Consider the following 23021-nt stretch of genomic DNA (forward strand, 5'->3'; position numbering starts at 1 on the left):
AAAAAAAGCATTAGATCAGGATAGGGATGTAACAGCATGGGAATACTGACAGGTGATAAAACGATCTTAAGAAAGATACTTATAGATTTTGGTAACAGTTCACCTGTTGAGGGGTAAATCTAATTCAGAAGATATCTCTTAGAATAAAATTACTAATCTCCCTATAGCCAAATATGAATAGAGATTCTCTGTTAAAAAATATGTTATTTCTACACCGAGAAAAAAGTATTGTCAACCGTGTTTACAGCGCTTCTGGCTCTATGACGTCACCAAGACACTTGATAATTTTTACCAACATTGGTAATGATTTTTGTAAAAATAACAATATAATATTGTATTATAACGTGTCTTAGAATTTGAAAAATGTGTTGAAATTCAGTAATTTTATTATGATACCTTAAAGCATGGCATAAAAACCATTCATTCCGTTATATATACTGCTGATAAGAACTATAGTTTTTTTAGACGAAAATTTTCGGTAAACCGTTACCTTATGAACGGAAACTGTTAATATTTGAATTTATTAAATACCGTACATTTTGGTTCCACTACCAGAATTATTTTTTAACCAAAAATGTCTCAACCGCCCAGTACCGTAATTTTACCATTTTTTTCCCTCCGTGTAAACAGTGGAATTAAAAAAAAATAATATATATAGGCAACATTATATAAAAAGTTTTGTTCTATTCTTGCATGAATGTAACGATTGTCAGTGTACAATGGCCAACATCAAAATAAATCATCCAGAATAACTTTGGATCTAACAATCATATCTAATTCGTATTCTAAATATTTAGTAGAGTGCACCTAAATTTGCTAATTAATTTGTGCAGACGATAATTTATGTTAATAAATCAAGTTTCAAAAATATAATTGTTGAACTGGGGTTTGATACCCGGTAATGGCTTGAAGCTAACCCAATTTCAGATTGATAGGTACCAGCGTGTCTGAAAAAATGGCGGTAAGTTATATATCGTTGATCACATTGTCCCGTTATACCGTCACAAAATCAAGATTGCAGAATGTGTGCATAAATAACTGCCTTTCAATAATGATTGCAGAACGTTTGCGTAAATAATTCCATGCAAGGGGTACGGAATCGGGAATAATTGTAAACACTTCTACATTTTAGGAGAAAAGAGTAACCTTTTGTACTTTTTTGTCCGTTGCAAAGGATAATTAACATAGCATCGATGATTGGATTTTTTATACATTGTTGCCCAAAATTTTAATTTTCAAAATTTTTTGGTGTGCTTTTAAAACATTATTATTATAATTATTATTATTTTATGATTCAGTAATCGTCTTCAATGAGAATAATGAAACATTTGTGCAGAATTCCATTAAACATTTCCAACATAAAATAACAAACAAAATAAACTGATTTAAGCTTTAATTCCTTTTGCGCACTATCATTTAAAAATAAATTCGCTTAAGCATACAATATTTCATATTATATACAATGTTAATTCGAGAAAATTAACAAAACACAGTAGCTTAAAATGACGCACCATCTAGTATTTTTTAAGTCCAAAAAAGCAATCAACCATCGTTTAAAAAGAAATTCGCTTAAATATACAATATTTCAAATTATGTACAATGTTAATTCTAGAAAACTAACGCAACTCAAGGGTTTAAAATAACGCACGTATTTTTCAAGTCCAAAAAAGCAATCAACCATCATTTAAAAAGAAATTCGTTAAAACATACAATATTTCAAATTATGTACAATGTTAATTCTAGAAAACTAACGCAACTCAGGGGTTTAAAATAACGCACAAATTAAGTTCAAAAAAGATATCAACCATCATTTAAAAAGAAATTCGCTTAAATATACAATATTTAAAATAATGTACAATGCTAATTCGAGAAAATCAACACTACTCAGTGGTTTAAATAACGCACGTATTTTTCAAGTCCAAAAAAGCAATCAACTGTCATTTAAAAAGAAATTCGCTTGAACATATAATATTTTAATATTTTAAATTATGTACAATGATAATCCGAGAAAACTAACACTATTCAGTGGTTTGAAATAACGAACCATCTAGTATTTTTTTAAGTCCAAAAAAGCAATCAACCATCATTGTGAATATATTTTTTCCCCGCTTAGATATGAAAATTAGTTGTTATTGTTGCTAGAAGAGGAAGCAGATGTGGAATAGTGAGAAAAAGGTCTCTCTAATAATAAGTCACTGGCGCGAAAACCCATCATCAATCGTCGGTCAAGCATACGCTGACCGCCAAACCACAAATAAAAGACATGAAGCTTATAAATATTAAGAGGGATAAAATAAGTGATAAGGCTGCATTTATCTCAGGCAGGTTTTGTTCTTCATGCTTGGATATGGGCATTAAATATATCCAACATACTCATTTAAATCACTCTATTATTTTTGACTTTTTTGAAAAAGATTTTTTTAACAGAAATTATGCTTAAAAATAACAAATGTACATTTATATCGATTGCAATTTATTAAAAACGAAATCTTAAGCTTATGTGCGTTAAAAAGACGAAAAAATAATGTTGGTACGAAATTTAATCTATTATATTATGCATAGTAGCTTAGCCCACATTTGCATTTAAATAATTTTTTTCAATATTAATATTTCGTGAAATATTTATTCTTTAATCGTAAAAATTTAATATTTCTTCCAAAATATTTTTATTAAGGAATGTTTATAAGAGTGTTCATGTGAATTTAGGCATGTGATTAAAGTTTTTGCGTTTAAAATCCCATTTTTGAAATTATTTGTTTATTTATTTACTTTTTTACGAAATAAGTTTTAGCCTTTGATATTTGATTTTGACAATCTGTATAAAAAATATTTTGAAAGAAAATGAGCAATGCAGAAGGAAGATATTTAAAAAAAGCAATGAGTTAAACCTAGGCCTACATAGATGGACTAATGTTAGTAAGCGATGCGTGAAACAATTAGTCCTCATTATAATTTTTCTTTTAAGGATTTGTAAAACAAAACATGCTTCATAATATAATAAAATACAACTAGGACATTTTCATTAAAATTATTATTTAAATAAAAATACGTATAATGTTTTGCGATTTTCAAATTTTTGGCATTTGGATCAAAGTTATTTAAAGAAGTATGCGAGTTAATAAGTTATTATTATTATTATTACTATTATCATTATTTTTTAAAATTTTGTTACATACTTTTATGTAAATACATGTATGAAAAGTACGGAAATATTAAGCCTAAAGAAATTGCACGAGTAATAAATAACAATTGAATTAAGTATATTAATTATTATTATTTTTTTATGTTTGACAATTTTTCTATGAAGTTATAATTTTTAGGAAATTATAATATTAAAAAAAAAATCATCTGTGAGAGTTTTTTTAAATCTACGAAAAAAAAATTTTTTTTTTTCAAAATCAAATAGACAAAGACGTTGCTTTTATTTAATTACGATATTTTTTTAATTATTCACATGCTTAGAGAATTAAAAAAATGGAATTAAATTTGTCACAAACAATTTTAAAATATGATTTTAATAGCATTTAGAAAAAGAAGGAAAGAAAAATAAATTAAATATTTCATCATCTATATAATGTGATGCTATGAAAACTACAATTGAATGATCTGTATTGTTTTTCAGTTAACTTCCATTAAAACTTACGCTAGCTCCCAATTGTTAGTATTTATTCATACACTTGGTCTAAAAGCTTAAGTTTACTTTTTTTCAAACAAAGCAAGTTTGAAAAAAAGTAGATAAATAACCTTTTCTGAAACACTATCATAAATAAACTATCATCAATGATTATTCCCAAGACATTAAATGGCATCTTGATTTTCATATTTTGTCAAACAAAACTCAAAATTAGGAGTAAGAAGTTTAGATGATATTTCAATTAAAAATAAAAAAAAATTACATTCACTTTTTCATTAACATTAACAAAAACATTACATTAATAAGTAAATAACAAAAAAATACTTTTATTTTATGTGAGTTTTAAACAATTTCTTTAGGAATATATTTTAGTCATTTGTAAACAACAGCCACATTCAAAGCAAAGAAATTACATGTAAATTGATGTTTATTTGTTTTTATCTACTTAAGCAAAAAAAAGCAGAAATATTCTTTTCTCTGAGCTAATTCTAACTTTCACTTTTTAGATTTTTATACGTACTAATACTAAATTACACTAGCACAAAAACAGTTATCTTAGTCAATTTCCTAGACTTGATAATGAATAGTGAGCTGTATGATTTACATCACTAATTTTTAAAATTTTTTTTTTTAAATCTCCAGATCAATAAGCTTTGAAATGCAAATTGGTTAAGAATGTAACATTTGTAATTTAAACAATATTAATTATATAACTGTTTTTCTCACTAGTTCATAAGATACAGATAATTAAATTTTAAGTTATGAATAGTGAGCTGTACGATTTACATCACTAATTTTCACAAACATTTTTTTTAAACTTCCAGATCCATAAGCTTTGAATTGCTAATTGCTTTGGAGTTTTACATTTATAATTAACTAGTTTTTGTCACTAGTTCATAAGATTCAAATAACTAATTTGAAAGTTTTAATGTTAAAAATAAATTCTAAAGCAGATCAATCTTGCAGAATAGATTGACGCTATGTTAATAATTAACTAAATGCAGTTCATATATTTTCCACAAAATAAAATATTCAATTCTTTAAAGTTTATTCAAGAAATTTTAATCGAAATATTTGTAGACGAAAAATATTTAATTAAAGTAAAAATACATACTTTATATTTTATACTAAACAGAATATATTATTATTAAAAGAGAAAAAGATGGAGAAATCCTGGTATTGTTTACTTAAACTATAAAGTATATACAAAAAAGCTTTGAGAAAACATAGTCGAAATAATAATAATAATAATTACATAATTTTAATTTTTAGTGCTACAAATGTATATTCGAACTACTTTATCACTAAATCGTAATGAAAAGTAATAAAAGCATAACTTTATTTATCACATAATTTCTAGTTTTATTTTACTACAAATATAATTCACAATGAATATTTCTATTCTTAATTCATTGTAAAAAAAAGTAATAAAATAAAGTTTGTATTTTGCATCATATCTTATAGTACTCTATATTACAATTCAAATTGGTAATTTAACCCTTAATTTATAATTTAAAAAAAATTATAGGTGTATTATTACAATAAAATAGTATTTATAATAGAATTTCTAGTTTCACACATTAAAATTCTAATTTATAATGATCACACTTTATCCCTAAACCATAATGAAAAATAAGTGAATGAATAATTGTTTCGCCATATTCACCAATTTCTAGTTAATTTATTACAAATCTAATTTGCAAACATAATTTACCTGATTCATAGTAAAATAATAATTGTATTTATCACGTAATCTAAAGTTTTGTTTATTACTAGTCTAATTCGAAATAATTACTTCTATCCCTAATTCGTGGATAAAAAATAATACTGGTAAGAAATAATTAACAAAAGCAGTTATTCATAGTTAAAAATATTAATTTAATACTTCTAAGAAACAAGAATATATAATTTCGAGTTTCGTGGATTAATGAAAGTAGTTTTTCGTAGTTAAAAAATAATGAAATAATGCTTGTATGAAACTAAAAGTTTCCAGTTTCATAGATAAAAATTAATAAAAACAGTTATTCGTAGTTTAAAAAAAATATATAATATTTGAACAAAACTGGAATATATAGTTTCTAGTTTAATAGATAAGAAATAATAAAAGCAGTCATTTGTAGTTAAAAAATAACAAAATAATACTTTGTACGAAACTAGAATATATAGTTTCAAATTTCATGGAATGCCGCTTTTCGTAGTTAAAAGGTAATAAAATAATGCTTGTACGAAATTAGAAGTTTCTAGTTACATAGATAAAAAATAATGAAAGCAGTTGTTTGTAGTTAAAAAATCATAAAACAATGCTTGTACGAAACTAGAATATATATGTTCAAATTTCAGGGAAAGTAGTTTTTCGTAGTTAAAAAGTAATAAAATAATGCTTGTACGAAATTAGAAGTTTCTAGTTACATAGATAAAAATTAATAATTCGTAGTTAAAAAATAATAATATAATGCTTGTAGGAAACAAGGATATATAGTTACAAATTTCATGGAAAGCAGCTTTTCGTAGTTAAAAAGTACTAAAAAAATGCTTGTACAAAACTAGAATACATGATATTCAGTTTAATCAATAACAAATTGGTTTCGCAGCGATTACTCCTATCCCTAATTCGAACGTTCTGCCAATACACAAGTGCGCCAATCCTATGAAATCTTAACTCTGTTTACTTAATTTCAACCGAAACATCATCAAAATCTCACCTATAACAGTCATGTTTATCATGAAGATCTTCGCTCGCGTCTTCAGGTGTACAACCCACTTCTAACACCCATCCCCAAGAGCTTGGAGATCGTCCATCGTCTGCAGCATCTTGAACAACATCGTCTGCAGCATCCCGAATAAAAGTTAAGAGGAACGCTCACAACCCATCCATACTGACTCACGGACTCACCCCGCTTTGAATCCGTTGCTTAGCAATACAAAAAGTAAACTGGGAGGATGTGGATAGGGGAATAAAATATAAAAAAAAGGGGTGCCTAAACCGCAACCCTTCTCTGCCAAAAAACCGTTGAAAAAGCACACCTAGACACTGGGTTTTTTTTTCTTTGTTCTTTTGGAAGAAAAAAAAAACAGAGTTGCAAACTTCAGAACCCGTTTCGAATGTGCGAAAGGGGTGAAAATCAGACGGATGCGGTTTTCGTTTTTATTTTTCAAGGTAACTGGGTCAGACAATGTTAAGACTGTTTTTATGAGTTGAGGATATAATGTTTTTCTTACCCCGTTAGGTACCTTGCCTTTCCGTAAACAGCATTTGCTTACGGTTTGGGAGTGGATTAGGACTTTTTTTTCTTCTTTCCTCACCCACCCGATAGTTTGAGGAAAATAATACTTGTTGCGGACATAAAGGGGTGTGTTGGTCAGGTCGGTGACCTGCTATGGGTCAGTTTGCGCTGTTATGTTTTGCGGTGGGGAAATATAAGTGTGGGGTTTGTTGGTGTATCCGGTTGCAATATGTCAATGTTTGTGTTAATGTTGTTTACCACAAAAAAGGAAACATGTTTGCTTATCGTGCATTGTATTATTTGCTTAACTACATTTTTAATAGAAACAAAATAATAATGTGCAATTTTAATAAATACATAATTTTTATAATTACATTATTTAATGTATAAATTTACATTATATATAATTTTATTTTATTTTAAATTTTTAAATGGAAAAGGATATTTTTTTAAAAAAAATTAATCTCAACTAAAGATAAAGATCTTTAAATTCTCATATATGACGGAATATTAAATATTAAAAAAATAGTTACGGAAATTACATTTTTTTTTAAAGAAAAAGGGCATTGTGGGCGAAATCTTCTAAATTATAAACAAATTTTAATAATATAATTAATAATTTTCTTTAGTGTGCTCTTGGACTACCACCCAATAAAAGGATTTTAAAAACTTTGCATTTTAACTTACCGCAGTTAAAATGACAGACCCACTAGAAAAGAATTAGCATACGCATTTTATTTTTATACAATTACGTAAGTATGTAACGTTTATCGGATTTTGAAGTTGCTGTAGCGATTTTTAAAATAGCATTCACAAGCATACAACTAGTATCAAAAATAGTAAAATTAGTTTATTTAAATATTCTACATTAATTTCCAGTTCAATATAAATGAAAAATCATCCATTATTCAATGGAGGAAACTTATTATTTATTTAAAAACAACCTTTAAATTATTACTTTATTTACTTGTTCAGTATTATTACGATTATTACTACTTAATTTAGCTGTTTAAACACGTGAGAACATTTTTCTATTAGTTGAAACTCATATAATTGAGAAAAATAGAGCAACCCTAAAATATTGATAAAAATATTGATGGGCTCAATAATTCCTTTCTTTTATCGGATTTACTTAAAATTTCAACAACATGTATGCAACTAATGTAATTTTTGACATACATAGGATAGGGTTTTAATTACTTGTATGCTAATGACAGTTTTCCTTCATAAGAGCCCGAAGGTATCATTTAACAAATTTAAACTGAAATAAAATTAGATTATGCTAAGAAATTCTTTAAACGTGACACTTAATAAACAAAACAAAGATATTTATCAAAGGTCAAAAAACAGAAGAAAACTCAAAGCTATACTACCTTTAAAAATTATCATTTTATAATTGCATTGGTGTATTTGTTTCAGAATAAATCAATCGAAAATCTAAATTACCGTGCGCAAAATTTCCCAAATTGTAATGGGGTGACGAAATTGTATTTTACATGTCTCGAAGAATATCAGAAATAAGAAAAAAAGGAAATCAAAATATATAAATAAAATGATATAAATTTTCAATATCAGTTTATGTGCGCAAAATTTGAAATAAATAAATGAATGAAAGCACATTTAGAACTTTTTCCCTTCGTCTCCCCCCTTTTGTCAGCCAAATTCAGTCGGGATAAGTTTTTATCGATATATTTAGGATATTTTTGGTATTAAGTATTATTAAGAGTATTAAGAATATTAATTAATAATATTCCTTTTATATTTAAAAATAAATATTATTATTAATAATTATAATAGAATATTCCACTGAAAAGAATATTGTCAAGACAACCAGAACAAGGTAAAATTTGCAGTATTTCTGGTACTTTGAAAACACCAAAAATCTGAAACGCCTTGTAATTATTTTCGCATAATTAACAATTAAATATGGTATGATAATGCGTGATACAGAATTTGGTAAAGGCGGTAAATAAAATTTTGCAATTTTATCATGATACCTAGAGCATGGTATAAAAACTATTTATTCGAATAAATTTTACTATTCAGCTATGTATTTTTTAGTAAATGTGTGGTATTAAGAACTTAATTAAAAAACCATAACTTCTGGCGAACAGTTATCAAATGAACAGAAAAATTATCAAATGAATGGTTTAAATACCGTACATTTAATTTTTATTTTTAGAATTACAATATTTTTTTTTTTGCTCACCAGAATTATGATTACCATGTACGGTAATTTTACCGGAATTTTTTTTCCGTGTAGTAATGATAGAATACTAATAATAATGAAATGGTTACTTGAAAATTTTACTTCAAAGTTTGCCGCGAAACCACGGAAGAAAATTTCCTTCTCAAATTTTCTTTCTCCTCCTTCATTATTAATTTGAAATTTAAAGTGTAGAAAAAAGTGAGTTCCGACGAACCTAGAGCAAACCATGAAGTTTCAAATACTGAAAAGAAAATTTTTAAAATGTACAAATGAAAATAAATGATGAGATGATAACTTAGGATTACGCAACGGAGAAGTTCGCTTCTAATAATTTGTTTGCATTTTAATATTTTGAAGCTCTTTTTTTTTCTTCAGCAATTGAAACTTTATGACTTACTCCAGGTCAGCCCGAACTTACTTTTTCTTTCTTTTAAATTAGTAATGAAGGTGAAAGATAATTTGGGACGAAAATTTTCTTCTGAGGTATGGCAATACCCAAAGAATTACTGAACTAATTTTTATAAGAAATAATGAAACCACCGATTGTTATGAACTAAACCGCAAAAAAGGCGTGTCAAAATATCAACCGCGGAAAAGAAATTCATTATTGGAATAAAATTCCAGTATCAAGACAATATTTCCGGTCCACATTTTTCCTCGATTAAACCGGATTTCAGGAATACTATTCTTGTAAAAGGTCAAGGATTTCACAGTAGGCCAACCACAAAATTTCTCTTTTATCATTCAACCAATGAGCCTAGAGGCATCATTAAATACAAAAAAAAAAACCTTCCGTTTGATTTTGCTTTCAATCTTCTCAAACGAAAACTGCTACAGGTTGAAATTATTATTTTTGTTTTGATATAATATTACACTTATCAAAATAATATTTTCTGCCCTTAAAAAGGGGAGGGCATATACCGATAATGCTAAAACTGAGCTTCTTCGATGACCTTTTTTCAATAGTTAAACAAGATATTGCTTCAGTTTTCTTTTTAAAAAGAATATTTACATATATATGTTTACCCGGTGATAAGTGATAATACATATCTTTCGCAGAATTTTTTTTTTTAAAATTATGAACTGAGAATTAAATTTTTTTTAAAAATTAATACAACTAATATAATCTCAAATATCCCCAAAACCTAAAGTCGTAACCCAAAAAATTGGGTCGACTGCTCAATGACGGTTACTGAAAACTTACGAAATAAAAAAATTGATTTCTGAACGGAACTCAGCCATATTTATGCAAAACTGACAATGAGAAATCGATTTAGGTACATAAAGTGCAGGATTGTATATATGATAACAAAACCATTGAGACCATTTATTCGATATAAAATTACTAAACCCGCACGGAGAAAAAAATTACCGTACTACTTGGTAATGAAATTTCTGATGAAAGAAAGGTATATTTTTGGTTAGTAAATCCAAAATATACGGTATTTTAACCATTCATTTGGTAATTTTTCCGTTCATATGTTTTACCGGAAATTATGGTTTTGAAAACTATAGTTCATTACCACACATTTAGTAAAAAATACAAAACTGAAAATCAAATTTAACCAAATAAACGGTTTTTTATGCCATGCACTAAGGTATCATGATAAAAATAACAAATTTAACCAAATTTAATTACACATTATAAAACCATATTTTATTTTCAATTTTTCAAAATCATTACAAAGGTAAAATTTTCAGAACATTTTGGTGTTCTCATAGAGACAGAAACACGGTAAATTTTACTTCATTCTAGCAATTTTGACCAAGCTCTTTCCTCAATGTATATTATACGATAGCACTGTACACACAGTGCTGTATACTTTATGATTTAATAAAAGGAAAATCAAATTTTTTTATAATAATCAAAAGAATAAAAGTTGTCTTTTATAATATAATTACATCTCGCGTGAATCCTACGTTAGTAAAATTAAAATGCTTCGATTAGAATCTAGCAACAAATTTAAATGGAACAAATTAATACCAATTAGTTAACTCATGACTCTCTTAGGAGGAAAAAAAGAAAATTTTACGAATTATTTTCATCAAAATATGGCTTATTTGCTTATAGCTTACATGTTGGAGATAATTTTCAGTGATTTAAAATTACTTTGAAAACGCTGCGCCTTCACAGACAGTCTTTAACGACGTCCATGATATGCACACAAAACTGTCTTATGAAAAAGATAATAAAGTTTGCAAAGATTTAATTTCAAATTTTAATAAATATATTCTTCGAATTAGAAATATTCTAGAAAAAAATGTTTCTAAAACGGTATCGTGAAAATAAGGATAAATTTTTAAGGAAACCACTTTAAATCTATTTTTTTAAAAATCTGCAGTTGTGGTTAAAGCTAAGTTCGAAATAAAAATAAAATGGAATTAATTTAGCAATAAAAAAGAAAAAATAAAGGAAAAAAAGAAAGAAACAAAAAAAAAGCTCGCGCTTAAATTAATACAAATTAATAAGAAGTATTTACTTTCGTCTTTAAAATAGGAAACATAAATATCGCATAAGATGCAGAAGGATTTAATTAAACCGAAACAAATACTAGCGCCGAAGTGAAAAACAATACTTTATCTAACTGCAGCCTTTCATTGAAATGTTCTTAATAAAAATAAAAAAATTATTTCGTAAATTTTAAATTTGAAACAAACAAAACTAAAATAAATTTAGAAACAATAATGCCAGCAGAAAAATTAGTCTTCAATACTTTTTTCTCCAGAATAAAGTTCAACGTTATTTAATTGCTTCTACCATTTAAATAACATGCATTTAATAACATTTAAATCTAGCATTTAATAGCATTTAAATTAATTGCGTCTAGCATTTAAATGCTAGAAGCTTGAATTTAATTGCTCCTAGAATTTAAATAACTTATAATTTTTTTTAATAAAGAAATTCATAGAAATGACTTTTATATGTTTTTCTCATAACGAAGCATCGGCTAGCCTTAACAGCTTTGATTAATGTAGTAGTTTGAGACATTTACCATTTACACGTAGTATTCCACACGTTGACGTACGTATGCCTCTCTAAGAGTATTCGCAGAAGATACGTACATGATTATGCGAGTTCTACGTTTTAAAGCTGAACTCTATAACAATTCTCACTGTTAATAAAAATTAGATACTATTAAAGATATTACAAATAAGAGGTATACTGTTGAGCACAAATCATTTATTTTAAAATAACATTTTAATTACACTATTGTATTATTTATCCATTTCACTTTCGTTGCATTTTAATGGTATATGTACAATTTAAATTTTTTTTATATATATAGGGAAAACACAATATTTGAATTCTGATGACTAATAAAGTTTGAATTATATAATATAAAGAACTATATGAATTGAATTCTAGAGCTTGAATTTTAGTGGAAGTAATTTGTTCGGTATTTTAGATTTACAAAAAAGAAATATGAAATTTAGTTTTAAAAATGTCAACAAAAGTGATGTACTTTCAGTTTTTTATTAGAGGATGATCTGGTTTCAAATTTATGCAGATCTAGAAGTTCCATAATATTATTTATAACTATTTTTTCTAACAATATAGCGCTGTTATAACTATAAATTATAATTATTAGTTACTATTTTTTTAATAAACGTCCTTGAACAGTCGACCCAATTCTCAGTTTACAGCTACCAATGTTCAACTCCGTCGACTTGTAATTTTGAACCTAATCCAGAAGACAAGAGGATTGCTGAATCAAGTATTGGGGGGAAATTGCCTTTGTGGGGGACTTTTTGGGGAACTAACCAGCATTTGTGTTTTATGGTGAAGAAAGCCTCCCATAGTTAGTCTGACAGCAAGGGGACTTTAACCCTTGATCCGCCTACCACAGAAGATATTTTACGTCAGCACATTGGTTAATGCGAGCCGAGTGCGGAATCCGTATCGACTAGCCATGGCTGGGATTCGAACCCGGTCACTTCATTGGAAGGAGAACGCTCAATCTCCTTAGCCACCACGGCTCTACTAATTACTATTGGATATAAACAATGACGAAAAATGACTTCTTTATTTTTATATCAAAAGTTGAAATTTAATTTTGACTGGTAAAATAAAATTTAGGTAGAGCATCTTAATAGTCTACTTTCGTTTTTTTAAATTGATTGTAATTTATAATAATATCGTTCAGAGCAGTTCAGAAATATGAAACAGTTCACATTTATGAGAGTAAATAGTTCTTAGAGGCCTTTATGACGAGATATTTAGAAATAGAGTCTTTAGTATTTATTACAATTTTACATAAGTTCTACAGTAGAAATTAGGTGGGATTTGAATCAGTAGTTATCGATTATGATTGCATTTAATATGATTTTATCGTTTACACATTTACATAAATATGATATACATACATTTAAATCAAAGCCAGCAAGACCAATTTTTATTAATTTAATTTTATATTTTTAAATTTTTTAAAATAAATATTAATAACAAAATGGTACACAGTAAAAAAAAAAACTTAATAATTTTTTCAACGAAAGAAAATATTTTAACATTAAAAAAAAAAATTAAAAAAAAAAAAAAAAAAANAAAAAAAAAAAAAAAAAAAAAAAAAAAAAAAAAAAAAAAAAAAACTTGATTAAAATACTTTATTTTTATTTATACGAAAAATGCAATATACGAGTATTTGGCAATGAAAATTGAAAAATCATGGATTCTAATTATCTCCTAAAAAAATCTAAATTAATCACCTAAACTTAAACCTCAAAGAATAAAAAATAAATCTTACATAAGTCAAAAAACCCCTGGTTCTTTTTAGAATATTTGCAAATAACGAGAGGCTTGAATATTAAATATAATGAGCTCTTGCTCTTAATTAAATAAAACGATATTGAGAAATTGACTTAAATAAAAAAGAATAATTAAGAAAATTGACTAATCAAAAGTGCGACAAATTAATAAAGTTAATTTATTCAGAATGCAAGTCAAATTTTATTTAAATAAAAGATAAAAATTCAATTTTTTTTAAAATTGAGATTTATACAATAAATATATTACTATATTTTTTAACACAATTAGCATGAAAAAAATTTTATCAAATCAATTAAATTATGCTTAATTTTCTGAATCACAAAAATTAAAACTGGAATCAATTATTAACAGTGACGCTTTTCTTGAATTAATCGGTAGGAGATAATTGCACTTCATTCCGCTGTAATTAACAAATAATCTGCACTAAAATAACACTTTTATTGAATGAATGCAATGATAAGTATATCTAGTTCCGCATAATTAATAAAATATCTACAAAAATATTTAATCTCTTTTCCCCCTCTATTATAATTTTTTTTCTCAAACTTTTAAAACATTTGTGTGTAATTAAGAAGTCAATTTTTTTTTTATCTTTTCTTTTCTGACTGTTTAAAATTACAAAGCGAAGGAGCTAATTTTTAAAATTAAAGAGTGAAAAGCTAATTTCCAAAATTAAAAAAAAAAGTGTTTAACATAATTATTTAGTTCGCATAACATTAAATTAAAAAGACAAAATGCGAAAAAAACATGAAAATAAAATATACCTTGTTTATTATTTTATAAAAGAAATTTTAAAAATGCCTGTATGATTGAATTATTTTCATTAAAAAATTTCACACGCATTAGTTAACGGAAAGACATTTTTCAACATTAATTTTAAAATTATTTATTTATTTATAATTAAATTTGAAGCATAAAACATGAGCATTTTTTATAAAGAATAGAGTATAATCCTTTAATTGACTAACTCAAATTTCAAAATTTACGAAAATTAAAGAGTAAATAATATATTTTTTATCATTAAATAAAAATTCCAAACTCTCATCATTTAAAAAATAAATAATACTGTAATATAACTTGTTTGCGATAAAAATATTTTTAGAATAAAAAAATTTTGCGTTAAAAAGTTAAGCCTATTTTCTTTATCGATAAATTATAATTTGAGATCAACGAAATAAAATTCTAAGTTAAATAATGCTTTAAACTAAATCCCCCCCCCCAAAAAAAAAAAAATTTTTTTTTTAAAGAAATATATTTTGTTTGTTGTTAAAATATTACTAGAATATTAATTGAATTATCAATATAAAAGAAAAACTACTTACCTAAATATAAGTTCTTCAATTTGTTTTTTCAAATTTGAAAATGAAGAAAAGCTAAGTGCTATTTACAGCACTACAACTCGATAACTATAAACAATGTTCATTCGAATACTCATAACTTACTCTATTCGAACAAAACAAAAACAAAAATTCTAATTCTTTTAATGTTCAAAGCAAATATATTCCAACAGTAGTTATAAAATCACAAACAACATGCGCAAACATATCAACAAACAGAATTCCCTGCGACATCTAATCACTGGAAGCGAAAACGTGTTTCTGTCTTCAGCGTATGTAGCCAACGGGTTGACCGGCACCCAGACGCGTTTGTGAAGGATTAATTCTACAGAATGATGGGTTCGGGTTATTGCACATTCATTGGCACAGTTTTCAGTGGCGCAACTTTCGGAAATGCGGTGACATTCAATAAAACACACTACTTGGGCAGGAAAGGATATAAAAAAAGGGGGAATAAACCTTGAAAAAATATCATTATCGGGCCAAATGGTCACATATGCCAACATCGGCAGGTAGGAGCTTCTGGGATTGGGTAGGCAGAAAGTAGAACATTGCGTAACAGTGCCATCAACAATAGATGATGATCAATGCCTATTGCGCAATTTTGATCAAAACTGGGGTGGTCTTGGGGGGGAAGGAATGGAAGAAAAATCAGCGGGGGAGTGTTTTGTGGGAAATATAGAAGGACCCAGGGGCAAAGAACTCCTCACTTCTCGGACGCAAAAAAGATTCTATCTGGAGTGGGATGGAGAAGAAAAAAAAAAGTTCTTTTTTAAAGGGGGTCGGGGATCTTCTGAGAGTAAGGTTGGGGCATCCCGTTTTTTGGGGTGAAGAACCAAGGGTCGTTGCACTTTATGGCCGGGTTTTCTTCAAAGGGGACGGGCTAAATAACTTAGACCCCAGAAGAATAATGAACAACAGAAAAGTATTCTAGAATTTGGAAAGAAGGAATGAGAAATAGTGAGAGGCTATATTTAAATGAACAAAATAAGTTCAACTGTTTGAAAACAGAAATGAAGAGTGCTGATCTGCATTATGACTGGTTCTCATACTTATGTATAATTTTTAATTAGGGAACTGTCCAAAAATGATGTCGTGTCACTCTTCTTTAATATTTTTGACCCTCTCCTCCCCCTTTTAACAAAGTGTCACACTTCATATTCCCTTACCTCTCTAGTCACATGTCACCCAATATGACATAACATATTTAGTAACCGTTCAGAGATATCACACATATTATATTACACATTTAATTTTTAATTATGTGCTTTAACGATATTAATGAGCATAACAATGATGGTTAGATATATACTTATTTTGATGAGAAATGTGCAAAAAAAAAAAATAATTAACTAATTATCTAAAAATATTTAACCCGCTGATTTAAAATATTTTAATTTTAACCAAAATATGTGATGATGTCACACTACTAGGTTCCTCCCTCTCCTCGTCGCTAACTCTCACAATTTTAAGTATTCTTTCCCCCCTCTCCACCAAGCGTGACATCATATATGAACGGTTCCTTAACGAAATAATTATATTCAATCTAGTTCTTATAAGTTTCTACCAGTAGGTAGAGAAATATATTTTGTCATTAGCATTGATCATGCAACCAATCCATAATATTTTGCGCATGTGAGGATTTTAGATCCAATTACATATTTTAGTAAATTCGAACCCTGAAGACAAGGAAACACCTAGTTAATAGCATTGGAGCTAACTCGTCTTAATAGGGGAAACTTATGCCGACAGTGTGAAAGCTGATGCCAGCTAATACGCGGATTCGAAACTAATCCGTCTAAATCAGGCGCAAGCCCTTTATTACCTGATCAACCACGACTTAAATATCATATTCATCAATGTTAGTAGATTTCCTCACGAATAGTATGGATAGGTATAAAATCTGGTTCGTAGTTTGAAAAATATTTTTCATTCAATTGTTCAATTAGGATTGTTTAGTTATGAGTTCACATTACAAACCAACTTTATTTTATTTTACAACTGTCGTTGAACAGCCGACCCAATTTTTCGGATTTACAAGTACTAATGTCCAACTCCGTAGTCTTATAATTTTAAATCCAATCCAGAAGACAAGGGAACTTCTTGATGAAGCATTGAGTAGAAATTAGCATTCGTAGAAGCCTTTTTAATGGAACTAACTCACATTTGCGTTGCATGGAGAGGAAAACCACGAGAACATATCGCGGTTAGCGTGATTGGACTCTAACCCCTGATCCATCTACCACTGAGGAAATTTTACGTCGAACCCGGTTCGTCTCATTGGAAGGTGAACGCTCTATCCCCTGAGCCATCACGGCTTGTCAAACCAATTAGAGAATTAAATAGTAATGGGAATAGGCATCAAATGTAAAAAAGAATTAAAAATTTTATACCCTCGAACTGCTTATGTTTTTTCTCCTTTTGTGGGCAGTTATGCAAAATGCATTATAGTCCATGAAACCAGCCAACAAATTTTAATCATGAGACTTTCTTAAAGTAAAAAGCGAAATAAGAAACCTGGCTATTGAGAAAGTTAGAAATCTCCAAAATTATAGGAGTCCTCAAAAATGCAAACTATCCAGAAATTAGGTCCAATTTTCAAACGGCAGAATGTTATGGAAGCTTTTGTGTTAAATTTCACTTAAATATTGGACACCGACTGCAATTTTTCAGGAGCCACGGTGACTGGGATTCCTGGACACTTCAGGTGTTCATTACAACCAGTCCACATTTTTTTTTTTTTTAACATTAGAATTAATAAGCCGATTAACAAATTTTAATTTTAAGCCTATACTTAAAGTATAATATGAAATTAAAACCTGACTCTTGTCTCTAATTACTCAACTGGAATTCTGTTAAATTATGCGCATGGTTTATGGTACAAAAATGCAAAACCTTTAAGAACAAGGGTCAATTTTTAGGAGCCAGCATATCTTGAAATGAAAAGTAGCATAATATATATAACTGGAGAACAGGAGAGCCGATTTGGTTGTGTGTTTTTTTTCCCAAACAGTTTACAAGTGGGCAAGGGGTTGTTTGTAAACATTCGGGAGACATGTGGTTCTGGTAGAATATCGAAAATACCAAATTTCATTGATGGAAACATTGATGGATTTTTAACATAAATATGCTTATTCTTATACATCCGAACGGCATTTCAATTTCAAGGAGCTTAAATTTATTAAACTCTAATACTGAATCCTTTTAATACCAACTATTCATAATTAATTTTTCATATCTTCTTTTGATAACCAACTTAAATTCTCAAACTTTATTATCTTTTAGATGAAAATATGAACGTTATTAAAAAAATCAGCAATTATTGGTACCATGAAGCAAAGTTCGCCAACAAGTAGAACAATGTCAGGTTCTGATTTACACAAGTTACCGGCTATTGGTAATGCATATGGGTACATCAAATATGACAGTATCGTAAATATTGCACAAAGCAATAATTAATCTTAAAGCATAATTGCCATTTTTCTACGCTTATTGTGAAATTTTTTTTTCTCCGGTGGTAGCTGAGTTTAATATTTCATTAATATTATTTTTATTCTTACTTATTTTTCTGCGTCTAAGTGTCTATGTCTCTATTCAACTTAGTAAGAATCACTAAAAAAAAAATAACCCTCATAAATATTAATATCTATGAGCGTTATTTTCTTTGTTAATAACTCCGAAATGTCTAAAACTGCCAAACATGTACTAATATTAACATTTAATTTTTCTTGAACATATGAAGTTTTTTTTAAATTTTTGTTCTTTTTCTTTACGTCTATGTATCCTAAGATAGGATACATAGATAGGATACTATCCTCTATTCAACGTCATGAAAATTGTGAGGGGAAAAAAACCCATAATGAATAATAAAATCTAAGAGTTATTTTCTTTGTTAATGATGCCATAATTTTTGAAAATTCCTAACATTGTATTAAAATTAATATTTAATACTTGTTCCTTTTTCTTTTCTTTTTTTTAAACGGCCAGGTATTTTAAGATAAACCACGATTCAACGTCGAGAGTATTAAACAGAAATCGAGGAGTGAAAATTACCTCAAATTTGTCAGCTAAAATTTTAAACAAGGAAAAAAAAAGAAAACTAAACAAGACATTTCAGTCATAAATGTGTTATAAAGAAAATATCAAACTATTTCCATTCTCAATCCATTGTAAAACGAGAGCAAAAATTGAAGCCATTTTTATCTTTCTTTTCGTGACAATCTTCACAACATTTTCCATAGAAAAGTGCAATTTAAGAAAACACGCAGGGAGGCCAAGAAAGGAGGCAAGTTGTTTACCACGAAAAATTCTTTTTTTCTTTTAAAAGAAAAAAAAAGGAGCGGTAACTGTCTTGATAATACCCAGACATCTTATTAATAATGAACTTCATTACTTTCGAAACATTTTCTTCCAAGTACCCCCTTCCAAGGATGCTAAACCCCTAAATAGCACCCTTCCCTTTTCCCTCAAATATATAGCACAAGGGGTGATAATATATTTTTTTTTTACTCTGCCCTAAAAGATGGGGTGAAGAAAAAAAAAATTGCGAGTTTTTCCCTACCCACGGTAAAAAGGAACTAGGAGGGGGTTTTAAGGGTAACGACCGGTCTAGGATTATTTGAAGTAAACAAGTAACCTTGTGTATGCTCTGGAAAATTTCGGAAAAAAAATTAAAAGTAAATAATGAAAAATTCTCTAAGTAAATAACTAGAGGGGTTAGTAAAGATAAAATATGGTCATTTTTTACAACCTTCATTTTGTTTTTAAAAGAAGAAAGAAGGCACCGCTTATATTTTTATTTTTAATTTTTTTATAATGGATTAGATAATTTAGTTAAAACGAACAGTGGTTTAATGTAGTACCCAAGGACAAGGGACATAAAAAAAAACAACTCTTTATTAGAAAGGGGGGGGGAGGTGGAATATACATAACTGATTTACGTTTTTTATTATTTTTTTTCTTATTGCTTATTCTTTCGGATTTATAAAATTATGAAAATTCGGTACACTTTCTTTTCAAACGTAGAGTATGAAATATACACCCGTACACTTTAATCGCATTTCAAAAGAATAGTAAATTTATAATTTGCATAAATTTTTCTTTATTATTTATCCAAATTGTTTACTATTTTTTCTTATTAATAAAATTATGAAATTACAAAGCATATTTTTTAATAATTGGAGTCTGAATACTTTAAACACGCGTCTTTAAAAAACCTAAAAAACCTTTGTTTCTCTACTTTTGATGAAAAGTAGTTGCCCCGTTTTCGATGTTCAGTAACACTAAAATTTGTATTGTATGTTTAAAATTTTAGTATTACGTAACAAGTGTCACAAGCTCACTAGTGTTAGTAAAGCTATTTTTATGATACAATTTAGAGTAAAAACGATTAGCAGAAACTAATTTTAAAAATATAATTAATAAATCAAGCGTAATATAGAACATTAAAATGAATTCGAATTAGGCTTAAACATGAATGAAGATTAAAATTAAATATATAAAAAATATTTAATACAATTGAGAGATATTTAAAATGTGCTAAACAACAAAACAGATATATAAGTATGTGCTAAACAACAAAAATCGCACTCCATTTCGAACTAGATTGCAAACAATTTACCAACGATATCAAATTGGTGTTTTCGTAATGCACAAAATAATGGTCAAGTAATGCACAAATGCACGTGAGTATGGTGTAAATATTTTTCAGTATTGGTGCTTAGATCTAAGAACAGCCTTTAAGTATATGTAAACACTCGATTTGATTTTAGTTTGCAATAAAGTTTCACTTTATATTATTTTTGGGGTTGTTTAACAACAAATTCGGAGAGCTATTACACTACAATTTTAATATTAATACAAAAATAAATAAATAAATAAAAAATAAGAAGTGAATTTCAAAAATCATGACAATTTTTAAGTTATTCTGGCTTCTACTTAACTAACAAGAATTTTATATTTACAATATTAATTTAGGGATAAAACAATGCCTAAAAAGTTGGCAGATTTTGAATCTTACGAATAGTCAAAAAAAGTATCTGAGTTTTTTTTTCTTTAATAATCTTTTAATTGTCAGCATAAAAAATATGTTATTAACTAATGTAAAAAGCATTAATCAAAAAACTAATTTTATCATTATCTTGAATTAAATTGCAATAAATTTTGTTATTTTGAATAGAATTTTAAGCATTCGTCTTTTATAATTTATTTAAATTCCCCCCCCNCCCCCCCCCAAAATAGGAAAAATTCTATTATAGAGGTGTTCGTTGACTGCCGGCAGGATTCGAGCTACGAACCTCCTTGTTCGTAGTAGCGTGCTCTAACCAGCATAGTTGAACAAACCAGTATAGCAAGAGTCAGGAAGCTTTATAAATTCTATTCGCCTTTAGGTTTTTAAGATATAGCGAAATAAGCAAAAATGAAATTAAAATTAGTGATTTCCCGAATAATCTAATGAGACCATATTTTCCAAATTAAAACCATTTCTACCATTGAAATTGAAAATTATTATGTCATGATGTGTCATTCCACGTCGATTATATAAAGCTTCCAAACTCTTCCTGGACTGGGGTGTACAACTAGTGTTTAGAGCATCCTACTGCGATTCCGAAGATCCTTGGTACCTTACCAGCCAAGGAACATCTTATATGCTGTTCCAATTTTGAATAAATGGGGTTTTCAAATTCGACTATTTACTGTTTCGAAGCTATTTTCACATATTTTTGCACAATTTTGAGAATCCCTCTTTTAAACAGCACCAAAATCAAAAATGCAAATTTTAAAATGATAATTTAAGGATTTCTGCTCAAAAATAAAATGTAAAAAAGTGAGAATGAAATCCAATATCGGTATCTTTAAATCAAGGTATGGAAATTATCGATGCACTACTGATGTGACATTTTTTTTTTTTTAATGATTGAAAAAAATTTTAAAACTTGTTGCACATCCTTGTGCTTTGATTTCGCCCATCTACTTTTTCCATTAATTTATATTCTACGTGTTTCTACCCAGCAACTGTGACCATTAATTCCAATTTGCCGATGTTCTCTTTACCTTATCACAGATAGAGCCAAAATATCCCGAACACACGAAATCGAACCAAACTGGTAATTGATGAGACACTGGCACCAAACTACCTGATTTAGGATGAAGGCACGTGCCAGATCTCTAAACCGAATCCATGGACCATGAAAGATCTTCGCCAAGTGATTCCCGTTACTCGTATGTTATGATTGGACAGCTTGAAGGGTGGACGCCTCCCATCTACGCAAGCTTTTGTGATGGAATAGAAAAAAATAGTACCAATAAAAAAAAAAAGCAGCCCTTACCGAAGGGCGCCCCTGAAACCATCGATTGGGAGGTCCTTGCCCCATCTTCTCGTCCGTCCATCCTTCATCAAACCAGGTGTCTTTCCGAGAGGGTAATGTGAAAAAAGGATGGTTAGAAAAAAATCTGGTAGAGAGATCTTCCCGAAAAAGAAAAAATCATTTCCCGTCTCCACAGCGACGGACGTAACACCGGAGGGGCAAGAATATATAAAAAAAAAGTTCGACGTCTTTGTTCTTCGGATCCTGGGTTCGTTGTCCCCCAAAGACAGTTTAGGTGTAAAAAAAAAATTGGTGCTTTGAGGTTGAGAAAGGGATGCAGGAGAAAAGGTTTGAGGAAAAAAGGGGCAAAAAAATATAAGGGTTTAAAACCATCTGGGTACGGGACTAGGTGTTTTTTCGGGGGTACAACAAGTGTGTAACGGGACTGATGGTGGTCGGGTTATATTAAAGGAAATGACGCGTGAGAAGGAGAAGGAAGAAAGTTTTTTTCTTCTCGAGACCTTGGGAGATTTCCGATTTGCACA

General features: G+C 28.4%; 1 protein-coding gene across 4 annotated transcripts in view; it reads right to left on the reverse strand.

Annotated features, from left to right (window-relative positions):
• LOC107444341 (uncharacterized) overlaps positions 1–23021 on the reverse strand; it is a 163024-nt gene that overhangs the window by 41011 nt on the left and 98992 nt on the right. Inside the window, exon 1 of one of the 4 annotated variants that reach the window (XM_043046942.2) lies at positions 15155–15953. The exons of 2 other annotated variants lie outside the window; for them this stretch is intronic. The gene's annotated coding sequence lies outside the window, so the exon portion shown is untranslated. Of the gene's footprint in view, positions 1–6336; positions 6572–15154; positions 15954–23021 lie in introns of those variants that run through there. One more of the 4 variants, XM_016058452.3, reaches the window with a different exon arrangement.

The sequence above is a fragment of the Parasteatoda tepidariorum genome, chromosome 6 (genome assembly GCF_043381705.1).
Source record: "Parasteatoda tepidariorum isolate YZ-2023 chromosome 6, CAS_Ptep_4.0, whole genome shotgun sequence".
NCBI classification, from domain to species: Eukaryota; Metazoa; Arthropoda; class Arachnida; order Araneae; family Theridiidae; genus Parasteatoda; species Parasteatoda tepidariorum.